The sequence below is a fragment of the Notothenia rossii genome (assembly GCF_949606895.1).
Source record: "Notothenia rossii genome assembly, chromosome: 1".
NCBI classification, from domain to species: domain Eukaryota; kingdom Metazoa; phylum Chordata; class Actinopteri; order Perciformes; family Nototheniidae; genus Notothenia; species Notothenia rossii.
The window spans coordinates 76,869,132-76,890,771 of record NC_136912.1 but is presented as its reverse complement, the minus strand read 5'-3'; the positions used below and the strand labels follow the sequence as shown (position 1 = coordinate 76,890,771).

The following is a 21,640-nucleotide window of genomic DNA, read 5'->3' as shown; positions in this document are numbered from 1 at the left end:
TTTAGAGAATCCAAATGCACTTTCACTATCCGACGTGTTTATGATGCGCCAGCAGACGTCATTGTGTGCTTCTGCTGCTGTGGTGAAACTATGGAAACTACAGTGTTCTATACAACGGACTAGAACATGGATGTTTAATAAGAACGAGGGACTCACCTAGAGACTCTGCACCGTGCTCTGATGCTGTTGTTTTATGCTTTATGAACGTGGACAACAGAAAAACATATTCTTCATGACCAAAGTTGTAATTGAAATAACAAAGGAAAGTGACATTTATGCTCGTCACCCTCTCCCTCCGGTCCACATTAATACAAAGGATCCCAATACGTAGCCTATGATTGAAAATATTTTAAAATCAATACAAATGTATTTATTATAAACGTTAGTCCTTAACACCTATCACTGTGTACATCACCATTCAAACATCTTTTAAAAGTTGAACAAACCCCACACAGCTCAGTGAAATGTTGACTTTATTTGATCATTTCAGTAAAAACTAACGTTCATATTTCTCTTTTTGATTATAATACTGATGGACGTTCAGAACAAAGCACTTTGGCAATCATGATATAATTTCTCGGTCATAATCGTTTGTTTCCGTGAACGGCCGACTGTTGTGTGACGCAAATGCTGCGGCTGCAAGGCATTGTGGGGCAGCATTTTCTCCTCTCCTTTCGGTAAGGGAGGTCCAGTGGTTCCTAAGCTAAAGGAGGTTATAAAGGAAGTTTGAAACCTCCTTTCCTTTCATTTGGAGAATTGGAACGGCACTTAACATGGCTGCCACTGACGTACTTCCGGGTCATTTCACTTGGTTAGGAAGGTTCCTAAGCTAAATGGACTATTGGAACGCAACCCTTGTTCCCCTTAAACTGTTGTCAGCCAAAGTAGTATTACTTTTGGCTCTATCAGGGAAAAGGGTGAGTGATTTGTCTGCTCTCTCTTCGGCTCCGTCATGCCTCCGGATCCAAGGAGATGGCAGTTCAGCTGTTTGCCAAAGGTCATCACAAGCTCTTTTAGAGTCGACAGTGATCACCTTGGATGGCTTCTTTCCCCCTCCTCACAGGTCGGAGGAAGAAGCCGTCTCATCTCCTCTGTCCTGTGCGCGCGCTGTCCTTCTAGTGGCGCGCACGGCTGCCTTGCGCCGTTCTCAGCGCCTGTTGGTGCATTATAGAGAGCGCTCGTTAGGGCAGCCTCTGTCTGCACAACGGCTGTCACACTGGCTGTGCGAAGCTGTGTGACAGGCATATGTCTCCTCTGGGGTGGATCCCCCGGAGAACATCAAAGCGCACTCCACCAGAGGAATGTCCTCCTCCACGGCTTTGCACGGAGGAATGTCAGTGGAAGACATTTGCACTGCTGCATCTTGGTCTTCCCCCTGTTCATTTATTCAATTGTATTTGAGGGATGTCTCCCATTCCTCTCTGACACACCCTGTACGGAGTGTCTTGTCAGAGTGAGTGACGTCAGGGATCCAGCCGTGCGCTCTCCTGCCTGTCTGCACGCAGAGAGCTGCTGTTCCCCCTCTTTTTGTCACTGGGCAAAGTATGACCTTCGTCTCTACTTTTTCACAGCGGCAGGTATTTATTGTTCCAGCCTTCGTCCCCTGATGGAAAATATTCATGTTAATATGCTATATGCTAACCAGTGTTGGGTGTAACGCGTTACAAAGGTAACGGAGTTACAGTAATATATTACTTTTTGCTGTAACGAAGTAATGTAACGCATTACTAATGAAATGTGGGTAATATATTACCCGTTACAATGCTCAGTAACGCAGTTACAACACATTTTAACCCGAAATTAAATGGTGTTTTGTTTTTTAAGAATGTACTAACATAGCGAGACATTGCGACACCGGACAAATTGTGCGGGTAGATTAGTAAACCTGGTGTTTACCCTTCAGGCTTCGCGTTGAGATCTTCGGGGAAGTTGAACGTTATGCAACCATTCAAAAAAGAGAACGTAGCGAAAAATACTAACAACTAATTGCGTCAGGTGCGCGTGACCTGCTCCGCTGCGCGTGCATCATTTCCAAAGTGCTTCCACAGCAGTGATACACATCTGATCTGTGGATAATCATTTATACGAAAACGGTTAAAGCAACCATCACTAAACGCCAGCAACACTGCATCTACTGCAGACAGTAGCAACAGGTCAGATGCGGACATCACGTTACCCTCCGTTGTGGACACTAGCTTACTCCCGCCTGACTCGCCGAGCCCGGAGCAGCAGTCTTCGTCGCCCGAAACTACGCCGCCCCTCTGCGGCCCGCAGGTGCCAGGTATATCGAAACAACTACCCGCCTGTACAGTGGGGTAAGGCGGTCATTTTGCAGCTTGTGGTATAAAAATAGACAATGGCTAGAATATTCATGTGAAAATAGTACCATATTCTGACATGCCTGTACAAATGTTGGGTCAAAAATAATGCATAGGGCCTACAATAGCACAGATGCCTTCACCACGAATGGCTACAAAAATATCTCATATCCCAAGCTTATTATAAACGAGCTGATGTTGCAGCTGAAATGTTCTCCAGGTCACAAAGTCAACCTCACATGATGATGTGATACCAGTTTTCAAGAGCAGTAAATATTCTCTTCCCAGCGTATATGATGGGAGCAAGGTGATGATTGAAGAGTTTATCGCCGGCCACTAGAGGGCAGTGTCACTGCTGTCGCTGCCCGGTTATGCCGTGCTCTGACCCGGAAGTGCCGAGCGGCCATTTTAGTTCAAACATTGTTCATGCACTCCGCCTCGAGTTGAGACGTTCGTCCACTCATTCATGTAAGACTGTTTCCACTATTATATTATACCATATATTATACTATATATATATTATACTATTATACTACTATACTCTGTTTCGTGGTATATATTTGTGTTGATTGAATTGCATGGATGTAATACTTTGTCAGCTTATCTTGCTGCATTATTCTGTTTTAGGGTGTCGTCATCCTTGTCAATAAATCACCGAAACTGACATTGAGGAGTGTGTTTCTTCATGACGACACCATGGTCGTTGTTGGATGCCCTGTCCCCGGCTGCGAGTTCAAATCCGATGACTTGTCTGAAGCACTCGTCATTGCTATATTGACGATTCATGGATGTAGCCACCAGCACGCAGCGCCTGTCATGGCCGCGCCAGCCCAGGCCCCAGCCCCTCACGGCCCGAGACTCGATCTGCCCAAAGTTGATGTGGGCGTGTCAATAGAGGAATGGAACGTGTTCATCCGCCGTTGGAATGTATTCCGCGCCGGCTCAGGCATAGGGGACGCACAGGCCCCCTTCCAGCTGTTTCAGTGCGCTGGGCCTGTACTTGGAGACAGCCTGTTGAAAGCCGTCCCCGACGCCGCTTCCGGACCCTTGCCAGACCTGATCACCGTCATGCGTTCCCTAGCTGTCATCCCAGTTGCTACATGCGTCCTGCGCACCGAACTACTTCAGTTACGCCAGGAACGCGACGAGACATTCCGCGCATTCGCTGCCAGAGTGCGGGGTAAAGCAGAGACATGCGCATATAATGCGGTATGCGAGTGTGGTAAGGACGTGGACTATACCGACCACATTATCCGCGATGTGCTGCTCAATGGCATCTATGACTCGGACATACGCCGCGAGACGCTAGGGACAACTGACGTCCTGGTCAAGCCAGTTAATGACGGGATTGCACTCGTCGAGAACAAAGAGATGGCCCGTAACGCTCTCCCGTCGTCCTCCCTATCAGCCATGTCGTCATTCCGGCGCTTGAAGACGACTCCACAGGCGAGCCCCGCCCCGAGCCCCGCGGACGGGGCTAAACGTGCCTCGTGTCCGGAATGTAAGAACGTCTTTAACGTCTTCACGGAGGGGCCTCGCGGGTGGAATCCTAAGCCTCACCAGGTGTGCATCGGCTGCTACAGGGCCCGCCGACGACAGAGGCGTCAACAGCCGTCATCCGACAGTCAACAGGCCGCCATGGGGTCGGAGCTGGTATCCCAGGTCTCGTCGGTGCAAGCTGGAGCCCGCCCTGGCCGACGTCGCGGGAGCCTTCGCCGACGCCGCGCCCCTACGTCGCACGGCTGTGTCGACAGGCCTTCACCTATCATACTCGAGCACCACATCTTCTCCAAGGGCGAATGGAGGCGAGCCAGGCTGAGAGACCACCCCCGGGCGTTAATCACCATCTCGATGGACATGCCAGTCGGGCCGAGGGATGGCACCAGCAACCGGGGCTCGGCCGACGGAGCTCGAATATCCGCCGTCGCAGACACTGGCGCGCAGTCGGACCTTTGGTCTCTGGAGGAGTTCCTGGCCTGCGGTTTCGCGCGGGACGACCTGCGACCCGTCAGCCTCAGCCTGTTGGCCGCCAACCGCTCCCCTATAGCCATCGAGGGAGCGTTCTTCGCTAGGCTCTCGACGACCTGCAGCGGGGGCCGTACTACATCCTGCCGTTCCATGGTATATGTGAGCAGCTCAGTCCGGGCCATGTACCTCTCCTACGAGTCGTTGCTCAACCTCGGCCTCTTGCCCATTAACTTCCCGTCGGACGACGTTGCAAGGGGGCCCAAGGACAGGCGTAGCCCTGACACGGCTGACACGCCAGTCCAGCCCCTGTCCATCAATGCGACGAGGTCAACCAACGGCGGCTGCGTGGGGCCAAGTGACCCCGGGGACGCCCAATGCTCATGTCCTCAGCGCACGGTCCCCCCGGCGCGCCCCGCAGCACTGCCGTTCCCTTGTACGCCAGAGAACAATAACCGGATGAAAGGTTGGCTACTCGGGAGATATGCCTCGTCGACATTCAATACTTGCCCCCATCGGGCACTACCATGCATGGAGGGGCCGCCTATCGAGATGCACGTGGATCCCGCAGCTACGCCTAAGGCATGCCACACCGCGGCTACGGTGCCTCTACACTGGCAGCGGAGGGTTCACGATGACCTCCTGCGGGACGAAGTCCTTGGGGTCATTGAACGCGTGCCGTACGGCGAGCCGGTGACGTGGTGCCATCGTATGGTAGTCACTCAGAAGCACGACGGTTCCCCCCGCAGGACCGTGGACCTCTCCCCCCTCAACAAGTTCTGCCAACGTGAGACCTTCGCCACTGAGTCCCCGTTCCACCTCGCACGCCGCGTCCCGAAGGGCACCTGGAAGACCGTCATGGACGCCTGGAACGGCTACCACAGTGTTCCCCTGCGTGAGTCGGATCGCCACCTCACTACCTTCATCACGCCCTTCGGCCGTTGGCGCTACACCAGGGCACCACAGGGTTTCCTGTCGTCAGGGGATGGCTACAACCGTCGGTTTGACGCCGTCCTCTCGGACTATGAACGCAAGGAACGTTGTGTGGATGACACCATCCACTATGACACCGACCTGGAGCAACACTGGTGGAGGACCATCGACTTCCTGACGCGTGTCGGCCGATCAGGGATCGTGCTGAATCCGGACAAGCTTCAGTTCGCGGAGAGGTGCGTCGACTTCGCTGGCTTCAGGGTGTCGGAATCTACCATCGAACCGCTCCCAAAATACTTGGACGCCATCCGGGACTTCCCCACCCCAGGCTCCACGACGGACATCAGGAGTTGGTTCGGCCTTGTCAACCAGGTGGCTAACTACGCCCAGTTGCGTGACACGATGGCTCCATTTAAGCCGTTCCTCAGCCCACGCTGTGCGTTCCTATGGTCCCCCGTTCTGGAGGAGGCCTTCCAGACGTCCAAGCAAGCCATAATGGAGGCCATCCGCGAGGGCGTGGAGATCTACGACATGCAGAAGCGTACCTGCCTCCGCCCTGACTGGTCCATGCGTGGCATTGGCTACTTCCTGCTCCAGCAACATTGTCACTGTGCCTCGGGCATACCGGACTGCTGTCCAGGAGGGTGGAGGGTCACCCTCGCGGGCTCGCGTTTCCTGTCCCCTGCGGAGCAGCGCTATGCAGCCGTCGAGGGAGAGGCCCTAGCTGTGGCATGGGGCCTGGAACAGACGCGGTACTTCACGCAGGGGTCCGACAACCTCGTCGTGGTCACCGACCATAAGCCGTTGGTGAAAATCTTTGGCGACCGTACGCTGGATGAGATCACAAACTCGCGTCTGTTTAGACTGAAGCAGCGCACCCTCCCATGGCGCTTCGACATTGTGCATCTGCCTGGCAAGAGCAACTATGCCACTGATGCCACGTCGAGGCATCCTTCCCCCTCGGGTTCAGCGAACGGCCTCACATCGGGGCTGCCGAGCGGGCCTGACGCCATGGAGTCAGCACTCATGGCCTCCATCCGCGACGACGCACGGGAGCTCGGAGCCGTCTCTTGGCCCCTCCTCGCACGGGAAACAGCGGCTGATGGATGCCTCGGCCACCTCCTCCAACTCATCGAGCAAGAGGGTGGGATTGACGTTAACGACCCTGCCCTGGCGAGTCTGTCATCGGTCTGTGAGTCCGTCTACGCCCAGGACGGCGTCCTGCTCTATCGGGACCGCGTCGTGGTTCCCCCATCCCTCCGTGGGAGGGTCCTTCGGCATCTCCATGCCGCTCACCAGGGGACCTCAGCCATGGGGCAGCATGCCCGAGCCATAGTTTACTGGCCCGGGATGTCCGGGGACATTCAGGCCACCAGGGACGGGTGTGCAGACTGCAACCGCAATGCTCCGTCACAGGCGGCTACACCCCCCCGGCCGTCCCCACCCCCGTCCACGCCATTCGAGGCGGTGTTTGCTGACTTCTTCGACTATGGGGGCCGTCACTACCTAGTTGTCGGGGATCGGCTCTCGGGCTGGGTAGAGGTCCTGAGCTCTACGGCGGGTACTGCCCTGGCGGGCTCAGCTGGCCTGGTCCAACACCTCCGGTCGTTCTTCGCCACCTTCGGCGTACCGGAGGAGCTCTCGAGCGACGGTGGTCCGGAATTCAAGGCGAGCCACACCGAGGACTTCCTCCGCTTATGGCACGTCGAACACCGTGTGTCTTCCGTTAGCTTTCCGCAGTCGAATGGGAGGGCGGAGGTTGCGGTTAAGACTGCTAAGCGCCTCTTGATGTCCAACACCGGCCCGTCGGGCAGCCTTGATCAGGACCGCTTCCTGCGCGCTATGCTGCAGTTGCGTAACACGCCTGACCCCGACTGCGACCTCTCGCCAGCACAGATCATCTTCGGCCGCCCACTTCGTGGCTCGCTCTCCTTCGTGAACCGCCTCGAGAAGTTCTCGAACCCGCATATCCGCCTGCTATGGCGCGAGGCATGGGCGGCGAAGGAGGACGCCCTTCGGACCCGTATGTCCCGTACCACCGAGTCTCTGGGGACTCACTCGAGACCGCTCCGCCCATTGGCACTCGGCGAAAGGGTATTCCTCCAGAACCAGCAAGGCCCGAGCCCCCACAAATGGGACAGGTCGGGGATCGTGGTGGAGTCGCCGGGCCACGACCAGTATCGGGTCAGGGTTGACGGTTCGGGACGTCTGACACTGCGCAACCGGCGGTTCCTCCGTGCCTACACGCCGGCCACACCCTGCGCCCGCGAGCAGTCGGCTGCGCCGTCGCCGCCGCCCGCTGCCCTGGGTCATCAGCCCCCACCTATCCACCCGGGCTGGGCGACGCCCCAGGGGATTGCTCAGCGGCCGGCTGTCGGGCCCCGCAACTCGGCTATTGGCGCTTCCCCACCGACGCCTGCTGATGGGGCGTCCTCTGACCTCGCTGTTCCTACGGGTGCCTTCCTGGGTGCACCGCTCCCGGTGCCGCAGTCGCCGCCGACGCTGCCCCAGCCGACTCGGCCGGGCCGCTTGAGGAGGCCGCCTGCACGTTACGAGCCCGAGTCTGGCAGCTGGATACGGGATGTAGACCGTTAACCTATTCCGGCCCATAGCTTTCCGGTCTGGGGGGGATGAAGAGTTTATCGCCGGCCACTAGAGGGCAGTGTCACTGCTGTCGCTGCCCGGTTATGCCGTGCTCTGACCCGGAAGTGCCGAGCGGCCATTTTAGTTCAAACATTGTTCATGCACTCCGCCTCGAGTTGAGACGTTCGTCCACTCATTCATGTAAGACTGTTTCCACTATTATATTATACCATATATTATACTATATATATATTATACTATTATACTACTATACTCTGTTTCGTGGTATATATTTGTGTTGATTGAATTGCATGGATGTAATACTTTGTCAGCTTATCTTGCTGCATTATTCTGTTTTAGGGTGTCGTCATCCTTGTCAATAAATCACCGAAACTGACATTGAGGAGTGTGTTTCTTCAATGATGTAGTAGGCTACATGGTTTTAATAATACTTTTGCCTTTCAATGTTTGCCATTTCAAACCATTAGCATGGTTTAAATCATATTTGCCCTGATTTACAATATGTTAACCTTCATTATAGTCCTTGACAGCGGTCTGTAGGCTACTGCTGTATTAACAACGTGTCACATGTTAAGAATTTACAATCAGAATCGAGTATTCAACTAAGCCCTGTAATACAAGTTGTTAGTAGCCTTAAGGGCCTACACAGTTGTTATGCTATACCACATTGCCCTTCACTGGATGCATAATGAGCTGCACTAAACTACATTTTAGCATTTAAAATACCTAGCTATTCTTTTGCGGTTATTTTGGTGAAAGTAACTAAAAAGTAACTAAAGTAGTGTAACTCATTACATTTCAGAGACAGTAATATTGTAATGTAACTTATTACTTTCAAAAGAGAGTAATAAGTAATATGTAATATATTACATTTTGGAAGTAACTTGCCCAACACTGATGCTAACATGTCACCCATTGAGCATGTTTGGGATGCTCCATACGACAGCGTGTTCCAGTTCCTGCCAATATCCAGCAACTTCGCACAGCCATTGAAGAGGAGTGGACCAACATTCCACAGGCCACAATCAACAACCTGATCAACTCTATGCGAAGGAAATGGGTGACATGTTAGGGTTAGGGTTAGGGTTTAACCCTAGGGTTTTCGGACCCCCCCAGACCCCCCCAATAAAGCAGAACTGCACGTTTCAGAGTGGCTTTTTATTGTGGCCAGCCTAAGGCACACCTGTGCAATAATCATGCTGTCTAATCAGCATCTTGATATGCCACACCTGTGAGGTGGGACGGATTATCTCGGCAAAGGAGAAGTGCTCACTATCACAGATTTTTTCAGATTTGTGAACAATATTTGAGATAAATGGTTATTTTGTGTATATAGAAAATGTTTTAGATCTTTGAGTTCATCTCATGAAAAATGGGAGCAAAAACAAAAGTGTTGCATTTATATTTTTGTTTAGTGTAGATAGCTACGTCCATGAGTTAAGAGATGGAATGATTCACAGTGATACTCATGTACAGTAGGAGGCGGTATGCACCTTTAAAGTTCTTTGCAATCCACCAAAAAATGAGAGAAGAAGAAGAAGAAGAAGAAGAAGAAGAAGAACAAGAAGAAAAAGAAGAAGAAGAAGAAGAAGAAGAAGAAGAAGAAGAAAAAAAAAGGAAAAGTTGGCTTAAATGGAGTGGCCTCTTTAAACACCCCTAAGGGTTTGAGAGGAATGGAGTAGTCCAATTAGCTGACACATCTATAAAGTCAGGGGTTTTCCGTCAGCTCAGCCTTTACCCAGGAGCAAGGTAAGTTGTATGACACTGACAATATGACAATTAACAATATATATTTTAAACAAGATTGCGTGCACTCAATCTTGCAAAAATAAAGCTGTTTCAAATCAATGTGTCTGTGTATGTCTGATGTAAACAAAAGCATAACCTTTTGGATGTGTGTTCGTTTAAGAGGCTTGTAGCCCTCACAAGAAGTTATCTTATTTAACACAACAGCTGTAATCTTGGAAGAAAGAAACTCACAAAAAAAATTCAAATGTGCGCCAAAAGTAGTCTCAAATTATCTTTAAATAAAGTCTAAAAGCTATCGTCTAAAAGCTAACGACTAACAGCTAACGGCTATCGGTTAACAGCTACAGTTATTATTCTAGTTCGGCTCTGGGTGAGTAACAGTTTATTTGTATTGCTCAGCTGACTTTATGTTATTTATTACACCAGTTGTCTTTGAGACAGTTTGAGTTGTTGTGTTGGTGCTCTTTACCATATATATGGTTTTAAATATATGCTAACTAGCTTATTAGCATCGCCATTCACCGTGACGTAGCATTTTTCCCATTGAAATGAATGGGGTTCTTCAGTTAGCAGCTAACGTTAAGCTAAGCGACGATTTAGCTCATTAGATAAATAGATATACTTTATTTAAATAATGATTTATCTTAAACTGGGAAATGATTGTGTCACAGCAGAAGTGTTTTCAGGCATTACACAAGTTAAACATATTTAAAAGATGCAATAAGATATAATAAAAATGAAACATTAGCAGCAAGTTTACAGACAGGACACATATCACTAGAGTATCTAAAGAATACAGAAAATACCTTATACATGGAGTACATTAAACAGTCTCTCTAGCTAATGTTTGCTTTCTGTGTTAACTTAGTGATAGTTAATGAAACAGATAGCGTTATAACCGTGGTTCAAACAACCATTAATGACACTTTCTATGTGAAAGTCATTTTGATGAAATAAAAGTGAACAAACTATGACCTGTAAATTAGAATGTAAGTTCCTGAACACAGATTATGAAGAATTATATCTAAATATTTGTATTATATTAATAATAACTTTTTATCGTAATTGTTAAAGTCATATGCATGTAACATTAATAACTATCTGAACTTTCTATCATTTTCTCCAATGCTTAGCCTTACATTGACTAAATTGATCAATTTGGAACATGTTTACGTCACAGCAGCATATATAAGACAAGGGCCAAGGCACTGCACATAATGTGATAAAACACTAAATATAAGCATCTAGAAATAGAACATATTGAATAAACTCTTTAAATTCCTCCTCTTCACTCCTGACAGTTATCCACCTGAAGCAGCTCTGTGGTCTTCATCAGGACCCAGTGTTCCCAGAGATTCTGGGAAAACTTCTGTGTTTCCAGCTTTAAAGAAGCTTTATGAACGCAGCCCCAGGTGTGTGTTACTCTCTCTCTGTGTGTGTGTGTCTTTTATTCTCATTCAGGTGAAGGAAATACCTTAATAATTACTTTCTCTAACATTATTTATCCCACAGTATACTCATAAGTCATATGCATACCGTTTAGTTTGAGTAAACGCTCCCTTTTTACCTTCAGCAGATTGTTTTAGTACGGTAACTCTTCTTTATTACCATTAGCATACTGGTTTCTGTTAGGTAACTCCTTTATGTTACAGGATGATTCCTCAGTTTATTGACTTGTTGTTTCTAGTCTCCTCCTGACAGACAGAGTCTTGGAGCTGTGAGTTTCTCCTCTTCAGTGAAGCAGCTTTATTACTGTCTCCTATTGTCGCGGACAAAGTAGCATTACATGGAAATACTCAAGTAAAGTAAAAGTACCTCTAAATAGTACTGAAGTACAGTACTTGAGTAAATGTACTTGGTTACTTCTCACCTCTGCTATGAACCTACGAAGTAGCTGTAGATTAGTTTTGTTGTGTCTGTCGATGGTATTGAGTTGTCTTGTTTTGTGTCAGCTGTAGTTGTGTTGATTATTTCAGAGACCCAGCCGGAGAAGGAGCACTGAGAGCAGCATGGAGGAGAACAAGCAGACCCCTGGAGCTCAGGTCAGTGTGCACTTCATCACAATATATTCCTAATTCAGCGTTTCCGCCAGGCGGGCGTCTTGCTGTCATTTGACGTCCTTATTCAGCTCGGAATGCCCTGAACTCGAGCCGAGGGCGTCCAAAAGAGTTTTTATATCTTCAAATGACGAAAAGGACAAGGACATCCCTCTGTTGCAGGGGCAAAGGAGTCTGGTGGGATTATTTTAGCCGCCAGCAAAGCGTGTTCCTCTGACGGAAAGTGTACTGTCTGCGAGCCTTGACGGGGGGTGCTAGTGGAGCACACGCGTGAACTGGCGAAACTGAGGCTTTGGTAAACTGTGGTAACATGAAGGGCCGTTTGGGAGCCGAAAGAGCCGGCTCCAACACAGGGGTGAGATCGCTCCTTTGTGCCACGTGGATCATCGTGTTTTCCTTTTTTGTGGATTATAGCCTAAATAGGCCTACAAACATTTCTGTTTTTGCCGCCGATGGGCGCAGGAGCAACAGCCTTTTTTTGGTATCAATGAACCACAGTATGGCCTGGATTAGGCAGTAAAGACAATTTCAGTGTATCACGAGTGAACTTTTTGTTTTGTTTGTTTTGGTTGGCTCCAAAAACTGTGAATACATTTGAATAACGCAGAAAACCTGTCTTTGTTTATTTTGTGAATGTATGCATATGGACTGTAGTTAATACATTTCCGTGGGGACTATTTTGTGGAAAGAGCAGATTATCCATTTATTATTTCTGTTTACCTTTTTATAATATAATTTCATTCAAGAACCCCTTGTGCGTTTAATTAACGCAACTATTTTAGATAGTTGATCGTTACAAAACTACTCAGCCTCCCCGGGAAAGTTTACTAAGGTACTCGAAAGGAGGGTCAGGCAGATTGTCGAACCTCAGATTGAGGAGGAACAATGCGGATTCCGTCCTGGTCGTGGAACGACAGATCAGCTTTTTACTCTCGCAAGGATCCTGGAGGGGGCCTGGGAGTACGCTTATCCGGTCTACATGTGTTTTGTAAACTTGGAGAAGGCGTATGACCGAGTTCCCAGGGAGTTACTGTGGGAGGTGCTGCAGGAGTATGGGGTGAGGGGGTCTCTACTCAGGGCCATCCAATCTCTGTACTCCCAAAGCGAGAGCTGTGTCCGGGTCCTCGGCAGTAATTCGGACCCATTTCCGGTGAGGGTTGGCCTCCGCCAGGGCTGCGCTTTGTCACCAATCATGTTTGTAATATACATGGATCGGATTTCGAGGCGTAGTCGTGGGGGAGGGGGTCTGCAGTTCGGTGGACTAAGGATTGCACCACTGCTTTTTGCAGATGATGTGGTTCTAATGGCTTCATCGGTCTGCGACCTTCAGCACTCACTGGATCGGTTCGCAACCGAGTGTGAAGCGGCTGGGATAAGGATCAGCACCTCCAAATCTGAGGCCATGGTTCTCAGCAGGAAACCGATGGACTGTCCATTCCAAGTAGGGAATGAGTCCGTACCCCAAGTGAAGGAGTTCTCGGGGTCATGTTCTCGAGTGAGGGAACAATGGAGCGTGAGATGGGTCGGAGAATCGGAGCAGCGGGAGCGGTACTGCAGTCGCTTTACCGCACCGTTGTGACGAAAAGAGAGCTGAGCCAGAAGGCAAAGCTCTCTGTCTACCGCGCCATTTTCATTCCTACCCTCATCTATGGTCATGAAGGATGGGTCATGACCGAAAGAACGAGATCGGATACAAGCGGCCGAGGTGGGTTTTCTCCGCAGGGTGGCTGGTGTCTCCCTTAGGGATAGGGTGAGAAGTTCGGTCATCCGGGAGGGACTCGGAGTTGAACCGCTCCTCCTTCGCGTCGAAAGGAGCCAGTTGAGGTGGTTCGGGCACCTAGTTATGATGCCACCTGGGCGCCTCCCTAGGGAGGTGGTCCAGGCACATCCAGCTGGGAAGAGACTAAGGGGTAGACCTAGGACCAGGTGGAGGGATTATATCTCTTCGCTAGCCTGGGGGCGCCTTGGGATCCCCCAGTCAGAGCTGGTTGATGTGGCCAGGGAAAATAAAGTTTGGGGCTCTCTGCTGGAACTGCTACCCCCGCGACCCGACCACGGATAAGCGGGAGAAGATGAATGGATGGACGGATGGAATATGGCTAGATATAGGTTAAAACGTTGTTGTATACGATACGATAATACTTTGTCAGATCAAGTCTGAAATGTGACTTGCATCTCAGCAGCTCCACGTGTAACATCAACATAGACAAATAAGACAAACACAATACATGAGAAGCAAACTACAAACATGTAACATAACAGAAGGATCAGTGAGAGCTGCTCAAAGAGCCTTCAGCGTGCATCTGATCTGGATTCAGCTCTGTGTTTACTGAGAGGATTGACTCTCTCTTTTCTGTTCTCACGGTCATGGCCTTTGTCCATGGAGATCTTTTCTTGCCAGTCACTTCCTTTACCTTAGTTGGAGCAATGGCGTCTATAACGTTTTTTTTATTTTTGAATTAAAATGATCTACTAGCTCATTTACTGAGATGTTAGCAGGGGCAAGTGTGGAAGAAACATTCTGAGTTAACATTTCCCTAGTATTTTCAGTTAAATATCGCTTTGTGGTTACCTCTTTTTGAACATTTGTGTGAACGGAAATAGACCTCTCAAAGGAATGATCAGAGTGCAACATCAGTCACCACAACCTTAGAGATATTCAGACCCTTTGAGATAATTAAGTCCAGAGTGTGCCCCTTATTGTGCGTGGGCTCCGTCACATGCTGAGTCAGTCCATAGTTATCAAGAACACAAAACAGTTTTTTAGCCCCTCTGTCCTGGGGGTTGTCAACACGGATGTTAAAATCACCAACAATGACTAGACGGTCAAAGTCAAAACACACCATAGACAGCAGTTCAGTAAAGTCATCAAAAAAAGCTAAAAGAAGCTAGTAAAGAGCACAACTGAACTCCCGCAGCCCTGGGGGGCCTCTACATTGGTTGTGATGGCAGATGACAGGGTTTTGTTAACCTACACAAGTTGCTCTCTACTGGTGAGGAAAGCGGCATACCAGTAAATCAGGTATGGACTTACTTCTATTTTGGCAATTTTTGACACCAAGATGTCTGCTTGTATTGTGTTGAATGCTGCTGAGAAGTCTTGGAAGAGGGCTCTTGCATAGATGTGACGTTTATCTAAATGTTTAGTAATGATATGAACCAGAGTAGCAACAGTACCAACCCCTTGCTTATAGGCAAATTGGTATGGATCAAGTATGTCTTGTCCGTCACAATAGGTTTAGCTGAAGAGGTCTTTCCTGTCATGGTTCTCATGGTGTCCCACACTTTTTTGGGGTCTTTGGCTTTAAAAGCATTTCCCAAAAGCTCTCTGTGTGCCAGTTTTGATTCCCTCAATTTGACTTTCAGTTCTTTCTCTGTCTGTCTAAGTGCTCCATAGTCTTCGTTTTTGAAAGCTATTTTCCTGGTTTTTATAACTTATTTTAATGTCCTTAGTCACATATGATGTATTACTTGGGTAATTTTTTTATTTCTTTAGTGGGAACACAGAAGTTAATATAGTCTTTGGTAACAGTAGTTATTTCATCGAGTGAACCTTCCTTAAAAATTCCCAATCTGTCCAATCAAAACAGACTTTCAACTGTTCCCTACTTTCATTTGTCCATGTCCCTATTACTTTCTTTTCTGGTTGACTTCCCTTCAGTTTGGTCTCATACACTGGTATCATATTCACAACATTATGATCAGAGTTCAGTATTGGTGGTCTGTATTTAGACACATAAGCTCCTTTATCATTTACAAAGCATTTCTCCAGGATATTGTCTTTCCTGCTGTGATCCCTAAATACTGCTGGAACCCAGGTAACACAGTCTCCAGGCGACATTGCTTCATGTACCAGAGCACTATTGCCGGTACATCGGGGTGGCTGAGTTGCAGCTCGTGAATACAGTCAGCGATGGAGCCGGCCGCCAGTGACGCTCTGCCGCTGAGAGGCACGTGAACAACAAACAGTAAAATACACCCGAATTCTCTAGACAGATAAAAGGGTCTTAACGTCATGCTGAGAATTTCTATGTTTGGATTGCAGGTTTTACATTTTACTGAGTATGATCGGCACCACAGGTCATTAATATACACACAAATACCACCTCCTCTGGTTTTCCCCGAGTTTGCATCCCTGTCTACTTCAAAGAGAGATTCAGGCATTGTAGATTGTAGCCAACTTTCCGTCAAACATAATAAAGAGGCCTCAAGAAATTCATGACAGTACCTTGTGTATGTCCTTAGTGTGTCCACGTTGTTGTTCAATGCGCGCAGGTTTGTGAGAATGATGGATGGAAGTGGTGGCCGGCTGAATCTCCGCCGTAGGCGATTCTGAACGCCTCCCCTCCTTCCTCGTCTCTTTTTCCTGGTGTTTCTAAGCGGCTCCCGAGTGATGTCATCCAATAACGAATAGCACAGATGGCTTGATGTATTCGTAGGAGGCCGATCGCATTGTAGCTCTAGCATAGCCTCGCGGATGAAGAGGCCGGGGCTCCTCGCCATACCTGTTCGTGCTGTCACTCAGGTGTGGCTTGGAAAGTTGAATGGCCAGACATGGTCTGCAGAAGGCAAATGTAATCCACACGATCAAAAGCATGGTCTCTCAAAATGACGTTTCATAGAGACATGACAAAGTTTAGACAATAATTAGATCAAAAAAACTAAAACACAAGACGAACAGACCATACTGAGACTTGCAGTGACAGGATGACATCTCCCTCTGTCTCCTGTATACCAGAGGTGGGAGTAAGTCATACATGTGCAAGTCTCAAGTTACTGGGGTGAGAGTCAAGCAAGTCAAGTCCTACGAAATCCTGATGAATAACCCCAGTTTCCGCATTTAAATCAGTTAACCTGTTAGACCCCAAGCCCGTTTTTCAGGTCTCAGGCTCGAAAATGACATTTCCAGAACAAATGACCATAACTACACTCGGGGCTCGACAGTAACGGTTGCCAGGTTGCCATTGGCAACCATTCAGAAAAAAATGTCAACCACTTCTTGGCCTTTGGTTGCCATCAGTGGCAACCAGTTTTTAACATAAAGAAACAAGGACAGCAAACAGCTAAATGTGCAACCCAAAATAGATAATGTTAATTTTTTTTTTTTTAAGAGCCAGAAAGCGATGCACGTTTACTCGCATGCGCGGTGCGCCGTGTGTTTGTTTTACAAAAAATGGCGAAGCAAATTAAGTTGTCTGACTGTGGGGTAAAAAGTTCGGCCAACCCGTCAACATCTCAAACGAATGTTCAAAGTGATTCAACTGATGAAGCGTAAGGTAAACCCGAACAAAAAGCAAAGAGGAATGTTGTCCATTCACTTCCGGTAAAAGTTCCTTCAAAATAAGAGTCCCGATCTTATTACTACCTAAATAAAAGTGCAAAACGAAACTTTACCATAGGAAAGTATTTGCATAACATAATCACTTCTATAAAAAGGTAACACATTTTAAATATAATTAGACATATTAAAGGGAATTTACAGCATCAATAATTAATATCTAGCCTAATTCTTAACTGTGAATGATTTTAATTTATTTAACATTAGAAATGTATTATACCTCATTCACACCAACGCAACTCCGGTTCAAGCTCCGTGCTAGAGCATTTCAGGTTCAGAACCGGTTCTTCGGTATAGCTCCGGCTCTTTTCACACTGCCCAGAGTCCGACTGGTGCTGCGTCATTGCGTCATCGTTTGCGTCATGACGTAACCGTTTGCGTGCCTGCTTCATAAAGCCAAACCGCACGGAAACCCCTCACAGCTGACACCGACAACAACAACAATGGCCGATTGTGCTCCAGCTTCTTCTGCACCTCTTCGGAAGACCAGATTCCCAGTAGGTAGCTGGTCTCTTCAGTGGACCACTGCTGCTTGTAAAGTTTCTCCATCGTTGTGAACAAACTGGAAAAAAGCTGGCTTTTTGTTGTTTGTCAGGAGTTGATCCCGCCCCTGCCCCCGCCTCGACGTAAGCATGACGTATGTGGTGCTTTTGGTCTGGCCGGACAATTTTTTTGGTGCTCGAAATGAACCGGATTCCGGAGCTAAGAGGCTGCTCCGCTGCGGTGTGAAGAGGAAAACCCGGTGCTTTTCAAGCTCCAGCTCCGAAGCGGCCCTGAAACACTGTTGGTGTGAATGAGGTATTAGTCTGGCCAATCAAGACTTCAATGCTGAAGGGCCCACGGCTCTGTGGTGGGGGTCAGCAAAAAGGTCAGGAAAACCCAAATTTGAAAAGGAGACAACGGATGACGAAACTAGTGACTTGCTCAATTAATGTTTGGGGGATCTGTGAAGAACATGACCACAGCTGCACTACTGGTATTTTGTATACAAGCCATTGAGGGTGGACAAGTTTACTACCACTTAAGTTTCAAATAATTGTGTTCATAACTTATTGTAAAGCATTTGAACATTCTTTTATGTCACATTTTCATTATTAAGTTGATGTATAACTGTATAGTATCTTAATTATTTAAAATATAAGGTGTCTAAAAATGGCAACCGTATTTTCAGTTTTGGCAATCAAAAGCTGATGCCTGGTTGCCAGCCTGGCAACCACTTTTAAAAGTTAGCGTTGAGCCCTGACACTTCTAAAACGAGAAAATTAATAATCTTTTTTCTCAAAGTAATGATAAACCTGTGAGTTGGATGTAGAAAAGTCAGAATCAATATAGATGTGTTTTATTTTAAAGAAAATTCGGATTGAACATAGTAAAAAAACAGTAAATTATAGTGTCCGTCCAAAAAAACTTTTTTTACTTATAATGAAAACTACCCTTGGATGATGGGTTAGTAGAATAAAAGCTTTAGGAATCCAAAGTACAACATATAATAAGTACCCTGTATCAAGATAGATGCAAAACAAATGACAATTGACCTTTTTAGAGAGGTTTAGTAAAATAAACTCCACCTCTGGGGTGATTTGGGTGGAAATTAGCCTGTTTACCGTTTCTCTGGAACCCATATGTCGATTTTGGTGATTGACATCTCTTTTTGACCGTTAGAACCAATAGAATCGAAGGGGAGTTTTCGCATAGACACCAACTTTAACACAAAAAGTTGGGGGCTTTGCGCATGTAGTTTTGCAAGAGAGTGAAACTATCTCTCGCTCTGACATCTGGAAACAGAAAAGCAGGGTTTATTGCTTAGGGATGATCAGAAATCATTTCAAAGGGACACAGACACATTGGATTAACCTATGGATTAACTTCAGCAGCGTTTTATCGTTTTTCTGCCATTGAAGACCAGTTTTGACCAGACAACGACCAAGGTAGGCCATGTTGCCGGTTTTAACTACCTAGCGCTAGGGCTGGGCGATATATCGAGTTTACACGATACATCGTGGATTGCACTCCATGCGATGTCGTAAATGACCACATCGTGAACATCGAGTATTATGTTGTCAAATCAATTTCCCGCCGCGGCCAAAATGAGCTTTCCTTTCTCCCTCATAGACACAGTCACACACGCAGGCACACACGCAGGCACACACGCAGGCCCCGTCTAACTTGCACACAAACATTACACACATGCACAGTGACAGAGAGCAGGGCTCAACATTATAAATGGCCCGCTGGCTCGGAAGCACTATTTAGACACCCCGGGCCAGCATAACGTACTTTCCACTTGCCCGCTCGGGCCACTAAAAATATTGCTTAAAAAAAAAAAAATTGTCCAGTGGTATAGGTACTTTGACAAGCAATGTTGTTAAATTGTTTCGTTTATTAACGCTACAACATAGCGTTTCGTGAGGCGGTTGTCGTTGTTGGGTGAAAGGCAAACGGGAGCCAGCGCGAGCAGGTTCCCGTTTGCCCGTGAGCGCCGGGCAAAAAGTTATCTTCAAATAAAAGAAAGTCACCGGAGGAGTTAAAGGAGAGTGACAGGTAGCATGAGAAGAAGAGGGAGAGAAAGTTTCAGCCAGCTTGATCGATGGAGTTGGCTTCTAGTGGTGCAGTGACACGTCCTAAAACCCTTTTATAATCTATCGATTAGATTTATGATTCGAAAATGATAAAAGTAGGGTAGACATGTGGATATTATCCGGCTGAACAAAACGTGCATTTATCAAACAGGTTTTTTTTCCACAGACTTTATTTCCAGCTATTTTCCAAAACCCTATGGAGAAATCCCATTGCTTTTTTGTCGAGGGAACCAGCAGCTTACTTCCTGGTTTTAGGACGCGTCACTGCACCTCTCAATATGATGCCAATATAAACAAGGTCTTCTGTCGAATATGTACATCAATGCCGACCTATGCTGACAAGTAAGTGAAGAGTAGAAAATATAAAAGGTATTGGCTATAGGGAAATGTCCCAGCAGGTTAGGAGAATGAAGGTTCTAATCTAATCTAATACATAGCCATTACATGTCTAATTCCTGATAATGACAGGAAGACAGAAAGCGCATTATACTAATAATAATAATACTACTCATAATAATAGCAGACATTTTTTAACAATGACCACAATATCATTATTTTCATAAACCAAATATGAACAATTGAGGAAAATGAGGAAGAACTGATGATTCAAATGTTGTAGTACAAGTAGTAATGGAGTTAGTGCATAAATTACTATTGCAACAAATGTGTTAATTTTCTTCATTATTAGTCGATTTTTTTAATGCAGACATATGTTGCAGGGACTACTAGAATCATCATACTGGCGTGACTGTAAACATCAAGGGGTTAAATAAAGATAAAATAAAAAATTTAGAGGACATTTCAGAATATCGCGATATATATCGTATATCGCGATATAGTCAGTAAATATCGCGATATCATTTAGAGACCATATCGCCCAGCCCTACCTAGCCCCACATGTTTTGATTTCTGTTCTTGTTATTATCTCCGCAAGTTCTTATCATAGTGATGATGTATGTTCCCATCGATTCTGTGTCTTCTCACGTTGCTAGTTGGATGTGCAGAAAAGATAAATAATAAGGGTTTTATGAGTGAGTTTCTGCGCAGTAGTCTGGTAGCATTTTTCCCTCATTGCTAATTCAGAGGCTCAGCGGCATTGTGGGTTTAAAAAAAAAAAAGATCAGTTAGCTGAGTTTCTTCCCGTTACATGGACATAAAACATTCATAGTTTATTACACCTTAAGAAGCCCTCAGACACTTTTGCTTGCAGATGTTGTGATTTCGGCCCCTTCGGCGGGTCCGTGGGGTTACATACAGTGGTTATGAAAACTAGTTTTATTTTCTACATTAACAACAATGGACAGTGGGGCTCTAAAATCATAAAACAGGTAATAGGGGGAATAATTGGACAGTTCTATGTGTGTGTGTGTGTGTGTGTGTGTGTGTGTGTGTGTGTGTGTAGCAGAGATGGAGTACTCAAGTCCTGGACTCGGACTCGACTCGGACTAGCGCACTGATTGACGCGACTCGGACTTGGACTCGTGAATTCTCGCACACGATGACTTGGACTCTGACTCGGACTCTGACTCGGACTCCTGAATTATCGCGTACGCTGACTAGGACTGGGACTCGTGATTTTTCCCTCCCGCGATGACTCGGACTCGACTTGTACATTGACGCTCCGACTTGGACCCGGACTCGAGCAAATTTTCTCTGGAGTCTGATGTCCACTATCCTGGCGTGTGCACCTGCGAGGCGAGTTCATGTACTGGGCCCCGCTATTCCAGTCTAAAGATGTCTAGAGACACACCCCGCATCGTGCTGTATGCTTTCACACAATTTGCTTCCAAATTGGAAAAGAGCAGCGCAAAATGCTCGTTATGTGGAAACAATATTGAAGCGAAGGCTCCGTAACACATTACTCTAAGGATCGAGTTCAGACATATAGGCTGTCTTGAACACTATCATCAGGTGAGCTAATCAATAAATAAAGATTCAGCCGATAACACGAAAGCACATGGCTACAACATGCAGAATTACGTCATTTTGCATCATATGCTTTCTTGGGGCTAAATCTTTATCAGTAAACCGATTTAACCGGTAAAAGTTCCTTCAAAAATAAGAGTCTCGATCTTATTACTATCAAAATAAAAGTGC

At 46.9% G+C, this 21,640-nt stretch overlaps 1 long non-coding RNA gene across 1 annotated transcript in view; it reads left to right on the top strand.

The window, feature by feature from the left end:
- Positions 1-8,009: 8,009 nt before the first annotated feature.
- LOC307037047 overlaps positions 8,010-21,640 on the top strand; it is a 46,907-nt gene continuing 33,276 nt past the window's right edge. The window contains exons 1-2 of the long non-coding RNA XR_013807589.1: positions 8,010-10,981; positions 11,546-11,611. This is a non-coding gene — a long non-coding RNA (uncharacterized lncRNA). The remainder of the gene's footprint in view (positions 10,982-11,545; positions 11,612-21,640) is intronic.